The following is a 12,456-nucleotide window of genomic DNA, read 5'->3' on the forward strand; positions in this document are numbered from 1 at the left end:
CGCTTCCCCTGTAAGTATCCCCTTGAGCTACCATGTGGTTTCATTTGTTTATTAAATTTATATCCCACTGGTCCTTCCAGAGAAGCGTAGAGCTGCAAGCTAGAGAGAGATTAAAGGCTACCGTGTAAAAACACACACCCCGAAAGCAATGCCAGATTGAGAGGAGAGAGGCACATCATCCCCCCCAAAAACCAGAGTCCTTTCTGTTGGGGATAATTCAGACTGAAATTCCACTACCGCACGGTGACAAAAAAAGGTTATTTATGTATGCTACTACTGCGCCTGTGTTTTGTTAGCCCCAAAATGGAAAACGAGTGAGGTCCCAACCAAAGAAGAATGGCAACTTAAGTTGACAGAATATGCACAATTTGCAGAGGCAACATAGAATAAGAGAACTGTAAGAACATATGTTTAAAGAAGACTGGAAAACGTTTATTGAATATATGGGAAATAATTGTGTGCAGCTGATGACGCTGGCAGCGTCAAGATAAATTCAACAATGTAAACAAGTTTTGATGGCTGCAATAATGGAATACCGAATGGAACAGTTTTGTGTAAAATATGCAGGGATTTGTGGTGCGTAAAATGAACCATGGAAAGAGAAAATGGGAAGTCATTGGTATGTTAAGGATGTAAAATGAGTTTTTTAAATTGCAAAACAGAAATTTTATACATATATATATATATATATATGTATTGCCCACGACCCCACTCCACCTGACCCACTCTCACCTTTGTTGGGGAGCAGACCCCACCCAGTCGCAGTAGCGAAGAACAGCAGCAGCGCAGCCTGGAGCGTCGCGCGCCCCATTACGCGCGGAAAAAGCGCGCAGGAGCAGCGCGAGAAACCAAGGCGAGCACAGAAAGAATAAAAGAGCGGGGAAAAGCAGTAACGGAGTAGACGCGCGGAGAAGCTTTTATCCCCCGCGCAAGAGTCCCACTGGGTGGGGTAGCGGCTGGGCGCGGCTCCGCATTTAGAAGTCCCGTTGCGAGGATCAGGCCCTTAATCCTCAGCCAAGCGCGGATGGAGTCGCGAGGCCCTAATCCTGACGCTCCTCCAAGCCCCGGCACCACGTAGCTTGTTTGCAGCAAGACCCGATGACTGCATCCCTTACTAGGGAGTAAACTGCCTTCGCCGCAACAGGGCTTGCTCCCGAGTAAACGCAGATGGAGTGGGTCTTCTTTGTGGTGGCTCCTCCTTTGTGGGAACTCTCTGGCCTGAGACCAGTTTAGTGGATCTTTAGGCGCCAGGCAAATCCCCCCCCCCCACCCTCTATCCTTTGGCCTTTAACTTTCTGTGGCCATTTTAGAACTAGGCAGGATATTTTTCATGCTTTTCCTCTTAATGCATCTCTGTTGTCTGTTTGGCTGGTTGTAAGTCAATTTGGGTTTGCCTTGGGCAAGAAAAAGTGACTAACTAGAAAAAGTTGTGCTAAAAGCACAATGCTGGTCCAACTCAATCGCTTCTCTGTATCTGTAATAAAAGTATGTTATTACTCAAACCGAATTTGCTTTAGTTTTAATCTGGTTTTGCTGAAGCGATTTGTTAATCTATCAATGAAATTGTTAGTTTATTTAGTTTTGAATTGTAATTAAGTACTGAATTTATTGGCTCCTGGGTTCTTACAGAGGTAATTTTACTGAGGAAATGCTTATAAGGTTACATTCACAGGCGCAGAGGGGAGATGGATTATAATTGCCAGTAACAGGCAGACATTTTTAACTGCCGAACCTTCTTCCGGGCATAGAGCTGCAATATAGTGCTAAGCTTCACCGCCTGAATTCCTGTCTGTTATTGCTGCTGCTAAATGCATACAGACCTTTGTTAGAAAAACAAATCTTTCATGCCCAGTCATGTTGTGAAACTGGTAAACTGCAAGGGACATATCCCAGCCCTTTGAAGAAGGCTTATGCTATGTTTTGATTGATAAATATATGCTAATGTTTCAGGTGCTGAAAATATCATTTATAGCCTTATCTTCAGAAGATGAAAGACTCCCACTGAAAAGGCAGTTTCGAATGCCAGTGTACCAAAGATCCACAGCTAATTTAGTGGTATGTTACGTAACTTTTGCTAAAAACAATACTATATTCGTTCTTATGAAACCACCATGAGCAAAACAGAAAAGACAAGTCGGTTCCAAGATTACTGTGATGTCAGGAGCAAGGTTATCCTTCATACCAGCAGTGGAAAAGAGTACTTACAGAATCCTGTCATCAGGAGTAAGTCCCACCAGGTAAATTGAAATTTTGCTCTTTAGGAAGTGCAAAGTACACCCACCTGTCTGTGATTAACTCAACAGGGCTGGCTTCTAATTTGGCATGTACAGAATTGCACTATTACTCTTTATTTTGAGGCAGTTATGGATGCAGCTGTAACTATTATGAAACCCGCAAAACAGGTATGAGCCGCTGACTGTATTCACAATCTTGGACCCTGCTGTTTTAAAAAGCAGATCAAGCTTCTCCCTGAAGACTTAAACATATTAAGTGGCAAAGTACAATGTTGAGGGGGGGGGGCTCCCTTCAGCAATATTTAATTGTATTGAAAATGTCAATAGGATTCAGCTGTTGCTCACCAGCAGGATCTTACTGTGATAGCATGCAATGTCTTTATTTTCAAAAGAAATTTGAGGTCATGTGGCATTTAAAGTTAAAGACATTGCTTCTGTTTAAAAATGATTTCCATTTGATTTTACATGAACACATCTGTATTATGCAAAGGAAAATTAAAATCATATTATAATAAAATATTAATGATATTTTGCTAGGCTGCGTAGAATGGCGTTTGTTGGAGTCTAGTCATTTTGCCAGTTTTAGAAGTCTGGTCTTTCTGGCTGACAGATGGCACAACAGTTCCAAAAAACAAAGGAGAATGAAGCTTATGGTAAACCATCTCCACCCCTGAATTCTCTTTCCTGGGTCCTGTCCTTTAATAATAATAATAATAATAATAATAATAATAAATAATTTATTTATACCCCGCCCGCCCCAGCCAAGGCCGGGCTCAGGGCGGCTAACAAGCAATAATAAAAACAAGTTGAATGAATACAACTTAAAAACAAGATTAGAATACAACATTAAAATATTGAAACATTAAAATATTAAAATGCAGCCTCATCACAGGAGGAGAAAGGAAAAAGAAAAAAGAAAGAGAGGGAGGGAGGGAGGGAGGGAATCAAATTGGCTCCAAGCCAAAGGCCAGGCGGAACAACTCTGTCTTACAGGCCCTGCGGAAAGAAATCAGATCCTGCAGGGCCCTGGTCTCATGAGGCAGAGCGTTCCACCAGGCCGGAGCCAGTGTTGAAAAGGCCCTGGCTCTGGTTGAAGCCAATCTAACTTCCTTAGGGCCCGGGACCACTAGGCTGTTGCTATTTATGGGCCTTGAGGCTCTCCGTGGGGCATACCAGGAGAGGCGGTCCCGTAGGTACAAGGGTCCTAGGCTGTGAAGGGCTTTAAAGGTCAAAACCAGCACCTTAAATCTGACCCTGTACTCTGTGCTAAGAGGTGTCTGGGCTAGAACTAGAACATCATGTATCAGTACTGCTGCCCCACATGCAGGGCCAGCCTGAAGATGGAACCAAAGGCTAAAATGGCACCCTCTCTCCATTCTGTGAACAGGAGCCCGCTTGACAGGCAGCTCAATCTTAGTACACTGCTGGTGATGTCATAGCATTCTCTGCTGCATCAATGGCTTTGGACGCATTACACCTTTATTTTTTTTAATAAATTTTTTATTGCGTTTCTTTCCATAATTTTATAGGTTACAAACAAATAACATATACACCTTTAAAGCACATTCATTCTTTCAAAGAATTCTGGGTCCTGTGGCTTGTTAAGCATTCCTTGGAATGGTGATTCTGGGAGGGGTAAACCACAGTGCCCAGAATTCTTTGAGGGAAAGAATGCACTTCTTATGCGCTTCCCGTCGTGTTTGCATGCAGGGTCATCACTTGAGGGCAGCAGCATGCAGTGATTTTGCATGTATGGATAGGTTTTGCATGGATAGAATTTTGCATGGATAGGATATAACAGAATGCTTTCAGTATTTTAATATTTTTTTTGGAAGCCGCCCAGAGTGGCTGGGGAAGCCCAGCCAGATGGGTGGGGTATTATTATTATTATTATTATTAATATTAATAATAATAATAATAATAATAATAATAATAATAATAATAATAGTTGTTGTTGTTGTTGTTGTTGTTGTTGTTATTAATATTCCAGCTGCCAGCCCGCCAATCAAGTGTATGGTGGGGTCCAGGCAGCACTCTGAGCCTTCCCAACTCCCTCCAAGCACATCCTGCAGACCCTTATCTTCCTGCTTTCATAAAGCATGTTCCCCACTAGGTGGCATCTTGGACCAAAAAAGCCCAACAACAACTTCGGAAGGGACTGGAAGTTCAGTTGAAGCCATCGTGAAGTCTTAGCTGTATTTAAAATTAGCCACACTTCCTACTCTAGTTAATATTTGTGATGAAAGTGGAGTGAGAGTTTGTCCTTAAGGTCTCCTCCTCCATCTTCTTTCAGAGGTGTGGTTGCAAGACCTACACCTGTGTCTCGGCCTACCGTTCTTGTTACCATTCAGGTTGGTGCCATTTTAGCCATGTGGTTTTTTAAATTGATATTTAGCTTTCATGTTTCCACCTGTTTCCCCACCCCGTCTCCTTAAGAATTATTAAAATACCAGCATCATAGTGCCTTAGTACAAAATATAAAAGTGATTAAGGGGGGGGGGATCACTATCACTGCCTTCCTGTTTTCTAGTCAGTGCCATTTTGTCACCGCATATTATTTTTTCCCCATCTTAAAACATTTTCTCTTACCGGTTTAAAGTTCAACCATAGTGCTTTAGCACAGATTTTTAAATCTGATTTTAAAAATGGTTCAAGTGAATTTTCTCTTTCCTGCCTATGCGACTATGTCACTGAGTCACTCCCGCAGTTAGTTTGAATAAGCAGCAGAGAAATTTCATTGAGACCACATTCCCTGCCTAGTCTTTCCAAGGCAGCAGGTAATTTTAAAAAGACAGCAATCACAAAAAGCCTCTGCCTGCTCTTTAAAAGGCAGCAGAGTCTTATCTCCAACCTTAGTGCTGTGGGAATACAGTGCTAAGATGAGAAATAAGCCTGTTAGAATTCTGAATTAACTGATGAGGGTGACATACACAGTCAGAAGCAATATGCCTCTGACCAGTTGCTAGAATCGCAGGTAGGGAGAGTGCTGTTATGCTTGTCCCACTTGCGGGCTTACAATGGGCACCTGGCTGACCATAGAACCATAGAATTGTAGAGTTGGAAAGGAACCACAAGGGTCATCTAGTCCAGCCCCCTGCAATGCAGGAATCTTTTGGCCCAATGCGGTGCTCAAACCCACAGCCCTGAGATTAAGAGCCTTCCTGCTTTACTGACTGAACTATCCCAGGATGCTGGACTAGATCGGCCTTTGGCCTGATCCTGCAGGCTCTTCTTAAGCTTTGAGGTGAATGACAGGTGAGTGGCCCTGCTCACGAGCATGCAGTGAGAGATAGGAGCAACTTTGGGGCTGCGCTCTCCTCCTCTCCCTGTTGTGGCTGTGTAATCGGTTCTGCCATGGCAGTGAAATTTCGTTTTCTTCTGTTTGCATTGACCTCTCTGATGTTGTGGGACGTGGGTGGCGCTGTGGGTTAAACCACAGAGCCTAGGACTTGCCGATCAGAAGGTCGGCGGTTCGAATCCCCGCGACGGGGTGAGCTCCCGTTGCTCGGTCCCTGCTCCTGCCAGCTTAGCAGTTCGAAAGCACAAAAGGTGCAAGTAGATGAATAGGTACCGCTCCAGCAGGAAGGTAAACGGCGTTTCCGTGTGCTGCTCTGGTGCGCCAGAAGCGGCTTAGTCATGCTGGCCACATGACCCGGAAGCTGTACGCCGGCTCCCTCGGCCAATAAAGCGAGATGAGCGCCGCAACCCCAGAGTCGGTCACGACTGGACCTAATGGTCAGGGGTCCCTTTACCTTTACCTCTGATGTTGTTCGTTAAGTGAGGGCAGGTGCCTACAGCCATGGTAAAATTTAATGATTTCTCTGCAGTCGGGGTGCTGCTGCCGTGTGTGTTTATGGTGCTGTTTGGGTGCCTGGCAGGTGTGTGCAGTGTAGATGGCATGGCTATACATGCTGGGACCTGCATCTGGACTGGCTGCAATGGGGATGTGTTTCTTCTGTATGTCTTGGCTTGTTTTCTTTTCTCCAGCAACGGCTTCTCCCACCCCTTGCCATACAGGGTTTGGATGTGGTGGGATTTGCATGGGCCTTGATCTACTTCCTGGCAGATTTCCCCACTTGGGATTGCTCAGGCAGATACTAACTTGAAAATGGGGAACTGAGCAGAAGCTAAAGTAGAAAGTTCTTGTGTGGAACACTCCTAGAGTGCCGTTGGGAAAGAGCGCGTCTGAACGCTGACCTCCGTACAGTTATTCAGTAACTGTTCCAAGCAAGCTTGTTCATGTTATACTGATGAAAAACCCACGCTTCAGTGACTTACACTGAGATGAGGTTGATGTAACAGAATTCCTGACTGAGATTTCTCGAGAAGCACGTTGATGTGACCTGGTTCTGGGAAGTTCCCCTGTCGTTATTCCTCCATCAGGGCCATCTGAGGTCGTGTAACATGAACTTTTGTATAACACAAGCGACAGGGGGGGGGGGGCTGTTTCAGGTTTAAGGGGAAGATGGGAAAGATACCGTATTTTTCGCTCTATAAGACGCACTTTTCCCCCTCCAAAAATTAAGGGGAAATGTGGTGTGTGTCTTATGGAGCGAATGAAGGCTCCGTGGTTTCAGCGAAAGCAACGCAAAGCCTCCAAAGCGCAGCGGAAGCGCTCCCGCCGCGCTCTGGAGGCTTCGCGTTGCTTTCGCTGAAGCCTGGAGAGCGAGAGGGGTCAGTGCACACCAATCCCTCTTGCTCTCCTGGCTTCGCTTCGCTGGAGAGGCGCTGCGCACTCTGCACCACCTGTACCTTAGAATTTTCTTTACCCTCCAGGATGCGCAGAGAGGGAAAGCTGCGCAGCGCCCCTTCAGCCAAGCGGGAGGGGAAATTGAAGGGGCTCCATTTCTCCTGCCGCTTCGCTGAAGGAGCGCTGCGCAGAGAGGGAGAGAATTCTTTTTCTTGTTCTCCCCCTCTAAAACTAGGTGCGTTCTATGGTCGGGTGCGTTCTATAGAGCGAAAAATACAGTATTTCAGCATGTTTAATGTTGAAAGGTCTGTGATTGTATTTATTCAACTTACCAGTCCCCAAGCCCAGGCATTTCTACTCAGGTCACATTGATTTCCATGGGACTTACTCCCAGCTAAATGGGTCAGATTGCAGCCCTAATCTCCATCTGATGGGGGAGAGAAGGCAGCTGCTTATCCTCCCCAGTTTTCTCTGTTCTTCCCTACTCTCTTGTCCTGCCACTGTGGGTTAGATTGAAAAACAGAGAGACACAAACATCCACTCATGCTCTTGACACGCTTCTTGAGTTTTGTGATGTAGTCAGTGGAACCTAGTGGGCACACAGAGAACTGCTCAGTATTTTGCATTCTTAACACCTCCAGAGACTCACCACTTCCTCCTTTCCGTATTGGGCATCCTGGAGGGTAAAGGAAATTCTAATGTACAGGTGGTGCAGAGTGCATTGGGCACCTTTTCCTTCCTAGACTGGCTCAGGAAACTCTTTGCATATGCGCTTCCGAGGGGGAATGTTCCTAGCCAGAGATGGAAGCAGCTTTCCCTGCCAGACCAGATAAACTTGGATTACAGAGTCTTCCCCAAAGGGGATTTCTAAGAGAGCATTTTTGCAAGAGAAGCATTGGCTGTGCTCAAAAAGCGAGCCCCATACATCAGTGATGTCTGTGGTCAGATAAAAGCAAATAAGAGTAGGACTCCTACCACTTTAACAATGGTATAGAAGGGAGAGTTTCAGCAGGTGTAGTTTGTCAAACAAGCTACACCTGCTGAAATTCCCGTTTTGGTTTTTTTTAATAAAAATAAAAAAAAATCTGGCCCCTGTACTAGGAGATGGCCCATGAGCGAGACTTCCACTGAGCTTCAACAGCATCCAGAATTGTCATCGGTTGCTTGCAATGCCTGCAGGAGAGAGCAAGTTCTTAACTAGGAAACTGCAGCTGTGCTGCTGCTGTTACAAGAAGAGAACTAAGGCAATGAGGAAGGAGGGAGCTGCCTGAAAGCTGACTATTCTGTGATTCCACACAAGTTGATATGGTACTGAGTGCAGAATTGTAGCAAGCTGTGAATCTCAGCTTTGTCTCCTCCTCCCCACCCCACAAAAATAATTAAGGAAAAGTAAGCATTATTTCCTATCCATTGTAGTTGTGCGAGTAGACATCTCTGACATGCTTTGAAGCCTATCAAAGAATCACAAACAGAAACTGTGGCTGAGTATCTTGCACGTTGCCCTAGGGTGGAGTTCTGGGTGGTGTACTCCCGCCCCCCCTTTGCTCTCCTCCTTGAGTAGGAGTAGAAGAACGCATATGTAAATATACAGGCAAAATTTTTAACAATGCAGATCTTTTCCCTTTGCATAATTTATACACATTGCTAAGTTTTGGTTTGCATGGGATTTTGTTTTGTCATGGGGCAGAATTTTAATGGGGAGTGGAACCCTTGGGGCTACTCAGAAGCTGAGTTTGCAAGTGAAGGAAATAGAGCAGTAGCAAGAGCTCACTCCAGCTCCAGGCCTATACACACACTTACCTGGGGGTAAGTTCCATTGACTACAACTACCATCATCAGGACTCTTGAGAGTCCCATGGACTGCAAGAAGATCAAACGCATCCATTCTTAAGGAAATCAGCCCTGAGTGCTCACTGGAAGGACAGATCGTGAAGCTGAGGCTCCAGTACTTTGGCCACCTCATGAGAAGAGAAGACTCCCTGGAGAAGACACTGATGCTGGGAAAGATGGAGGGCACAAGGAGAAGGGGGCGACAGAGGACGAGATGGTTGGATAGTGTTTTTGAGGTTACCAGCATGAGTTTGACCAAACTGCGGGAGGCAGTGAAAGACAGGAGTGCCTGGCGTGCTCTGGTCCAGGGGGTCACAAAGAGTCGGACACGATTAAACGACTAAACAACAACAACACCATCATCAGACCATGTTGATTGGGGCTGATGGGAGTTGGAGCTGATCAACAGGCTGCCCATCTCTGCCCTAAACCATGCATTGTGCCTTGTCAGGTGTTTGATAACCCCCTTGACTTATTTTGTTTTGTAATTTCAAGCAGACTGCAAAAATAGATTTATTGTGTCGCTGATGGCCTGCCATATTAGAAATGTGTTAGTTAGGTGGGTCACAAATTCTGCAGGGATCTGACTATCTTTTTCTCTTGTGCATGGGTTGACACCAGAAGTCTGGGAATGAAATAGTAACCCAGTTTGTACTCATTCCATTGGCCGAGCGATGACTTTGTTACCGTAATCCCTTGATTGAACTTGGCTCTGCACAGTAATCTTACGCCACAAACTTGGCTGGCTTCAGCTTTCTACATTTCTTCTGCATTCGGAGCCAGCTTAGTTCCTGGTACAGGCCTGCAATGATCTACAGTAATGTTGGAGAGTTATATAATCATCTCAGAAATCTATATTGCATTTCCTTTGTGCCAGGGAAACTTTGGATGCTGATTGGTTGAGTCAGAGAGATGCTGAGGAATGTCCACTAACATTCCAAATTCCGGCTTGATCAAGGAACAAAGCTTGACAGCAACAAAATGTTCCCAGCCTGAGTTGGATTAAAACTTAACACATAGGCTCTGTAGATGGAGGATCTGCGGGGGTGGGTAGCTCAGCCCATTTCAGAGCTGAATAGGAGATGACCAGATGTACAAAACCTGCTGGGCTAAAAGCACAGAGGTAGAGCTGTGGAAGGAGGGGAAGAGCAAGTGGTGTATATAAGAAACCTGAAGGAAGACCCTGAATTTGAAACCTCCCAATACCCATTGTATTACTTGAGAATTGCTTCTCTTTTGTTTTCTTCACATTCTGAAAATAGGAGTGTAATGCTGAATTTAGTAAGCTCCTGATTGTGCAGGCACTTGTAACATGTAAAGGTAAAGGGACCCCTGACCATTAGGTCCAGTCGTGGCCGACTCTGGGGTTGCGGCGCTCATCTCGCTTTATTGGCCGAGCGAGCCGGCTTACAGCTTCCGGGTCATGTGGCCAGCATGACTAATCCGCTTCTGGCGAACCAGAGCAGCGCACGGAAACGCCGTTTACCTTCCTGCCGAAGCGGTACCTGTTTATCTACTTGCACTTTGACGTGCTTTCGAACTGCTAGGTTGGCAGCAAGTAATTTCATTCATAGAAATCATTGGCTTAGTTCACGCATGTAAACTGCCCTGTGAGTACGCCCTGCACACACACAAAAATCTGGGCACTATAGTTTAGCCTTCACAGAACTACAATTTCTGCCACCCTTAACAAATCGCAGTTCCATGGACTTAGTGGGATGCGTGTGCCTGTGTGCTTTAAATGTTTGGTGTGTACACCACCATTAAACCAGAGCGTCCTGTAACTCTCCAACTCAAAAGAAATTATCTTGCCACCTTTCCACTCAGCTGCTGAACTGAACACAGCTAAGGTTTTGCCTAACAATTTCAAACTGTATTATTTTAATTAGAAAGTCATTGTTCCTTGGCCTGACCTCAGTAGTTATGGTCAACATTTTCCCCTTCTTATTTCAGGCTTCTAATATTGTTCAACTGCAACATGTTCTCTAACCTCAGTGTGCCGTTCGTTTTACCAAAGGCAAATTACACCCGATTCCTTCATTCGATTCCCCAGCTGGCTTCCCTTCTAGACTTTGCATTGTCCTTTTATCTCTCTCCAAATTCTTTCCAATTTGTCAATGTCTGCCTTGAATTGAGGCATCACTGGAATTATGTTCAATAGTACAATGAAGCATTTATTACAGATATTGTTCTGTGTTTGGCTCGCTACATCACTGTGAATGGGTGGTCAGGGCCTTTGACAAAAGAAATTTGATGCTTATTTAATGGGTCTAGATGCCCACCCGCCCAGTGGACAATTAACCTGATGGGTAGAGTCTTGGATGTGTGCACTGCTGGGCATGTGTGTGAGAAGCAGCAATTTTGCAAATTTAAATGGACAGAGGGGGGAAAGGAAAGAGGTGGAGGAAGGAGAAGAAGAGGTATGGGGACATAGGAGGGAGGAAGAAGGGCTTCTAGCTGACTTAGCTGAAAGTGCTAGTGTTGCATTTCTGAAGAACTGTCTTTAGACCTTCAGCTCTGGGGAAATGGGGAATCCACAACAAGTTACAATATTTGGGATTTGGCCTATACAGTGGTACCTCGGGTTACATACGCTTCAGGTTACATACACTTCAGGTTACAGACTCTGCTAACCCAGAAATAGTACCTCGGGTTAAGAACTTTGCTTCAGGATGAGAACAGAAATCGTGCAGCGGCAGCAGGAGGCCCCATTAGTTAAAGTGGTGCTTCAGGTTAAGAACAGTTTCAGGTTAAGAACGGACCTCCGGAATTAAGTACTTAACCCGAGGTACCACTGTACATCATCCAAAACCACTTAGAGTTCCCTGCATGGCTTTTTGATTTGGGGTTTCACAAAGGCCTCAGTACAAGTTGGTCAGCAGGTTTAGTCTTCGTGGAGCCCTTTGATTTCTCTTTGGTGTCCCGTCCGGCTGTGGACCAGAGGCTCCAAACTCACACTCCAGTGCCAAATCAGTCTCCGAAGCTGCACAAAGGGCCTCAAGACACAATTCCAGGATCAGATCTGATTTGCCACTGGCACACCACGGATCCCCTTCATCTTTTTTTTACTCTTTCTGTCCCTGGGCCAGCCTCCTTCCTCCCCTGCCCCAAACTGCAAATTCAAGTCCTGCCACAAGTCTTTGTTTGGGGGCACTTTCTTCAGGAACAGCTGGCCCACAATATCGCCTGGGTTCAGGAAACCTGACTGTGCAGGGAGGGTGGTAAGTGTATCCAACCAAGCACGCTCAGAATCCCCCTTCCGACTTTCCTGCCCAATGCAGGAAGGTCAGAGTGGAGGAGGCAGGGGTGGCACATGACATATGACCCCATAGGCCCTCCACGGATGTGAATTTAAAAGGCTTAAAGAAGGCTAAAACCTCCCATTGAATTAGAATCATAGAATAGAACCATGGAATTGTAGAGTTGGAAGGGATCCCAAGGGCCATCTAGTCCAACCCCCTAAAATGCAGGAATCTAAACTAAAGCTAAATCTAAACTTGAGATTCTTATTGTTCTGCCTGAGGTACAGGTCTCTGAAATGGATAGAGAATGGTGGAAGTGGTGAAGAAGTTTGGGGACGCGGGTGGCGCTGTGGGTTAAACCACAGAGCCTAGGACTTGTCGATCAGAAGGTCGGCGGTTCGAATCCCCGCAACGGGGTGAGCTCCCGTTATTCGGTCCCTGCTCCTGCCAACCTAGCAGT

The 12,456-nt window shown here is 45.6% G+C and overlaps 1 protein-coding gene across 1 annotated transcript in view; it reads right to left on the minus strand.

Moving 5' to 3' along the window:
• The window catches only part of LOC114587982 (low-density lipoprotein receptor-related protein 2-like), an 85,990-nt gene that overhangs the window by 47,523 nt on the left and 26,011 nt on the right, over positions 1–12,456 (minus strand). The window lies entirely within an intron of this gene.

The sequence above is a fragment of the Podarcis muralis genome, chromosome 17 (genome assembly GCF_964188315.1).
Source record: "Podarcis muralis chromosome 17, rPodMur119.hap1.1, whole genome shotgun sequence".
In the NCBI taxonomy this organism is placed as follows: Eukaryota; Metazoa; Chordata; class Lepidosauria; order Squamata; family Lacertidae; genus Podarcis; species Podarcis muralis.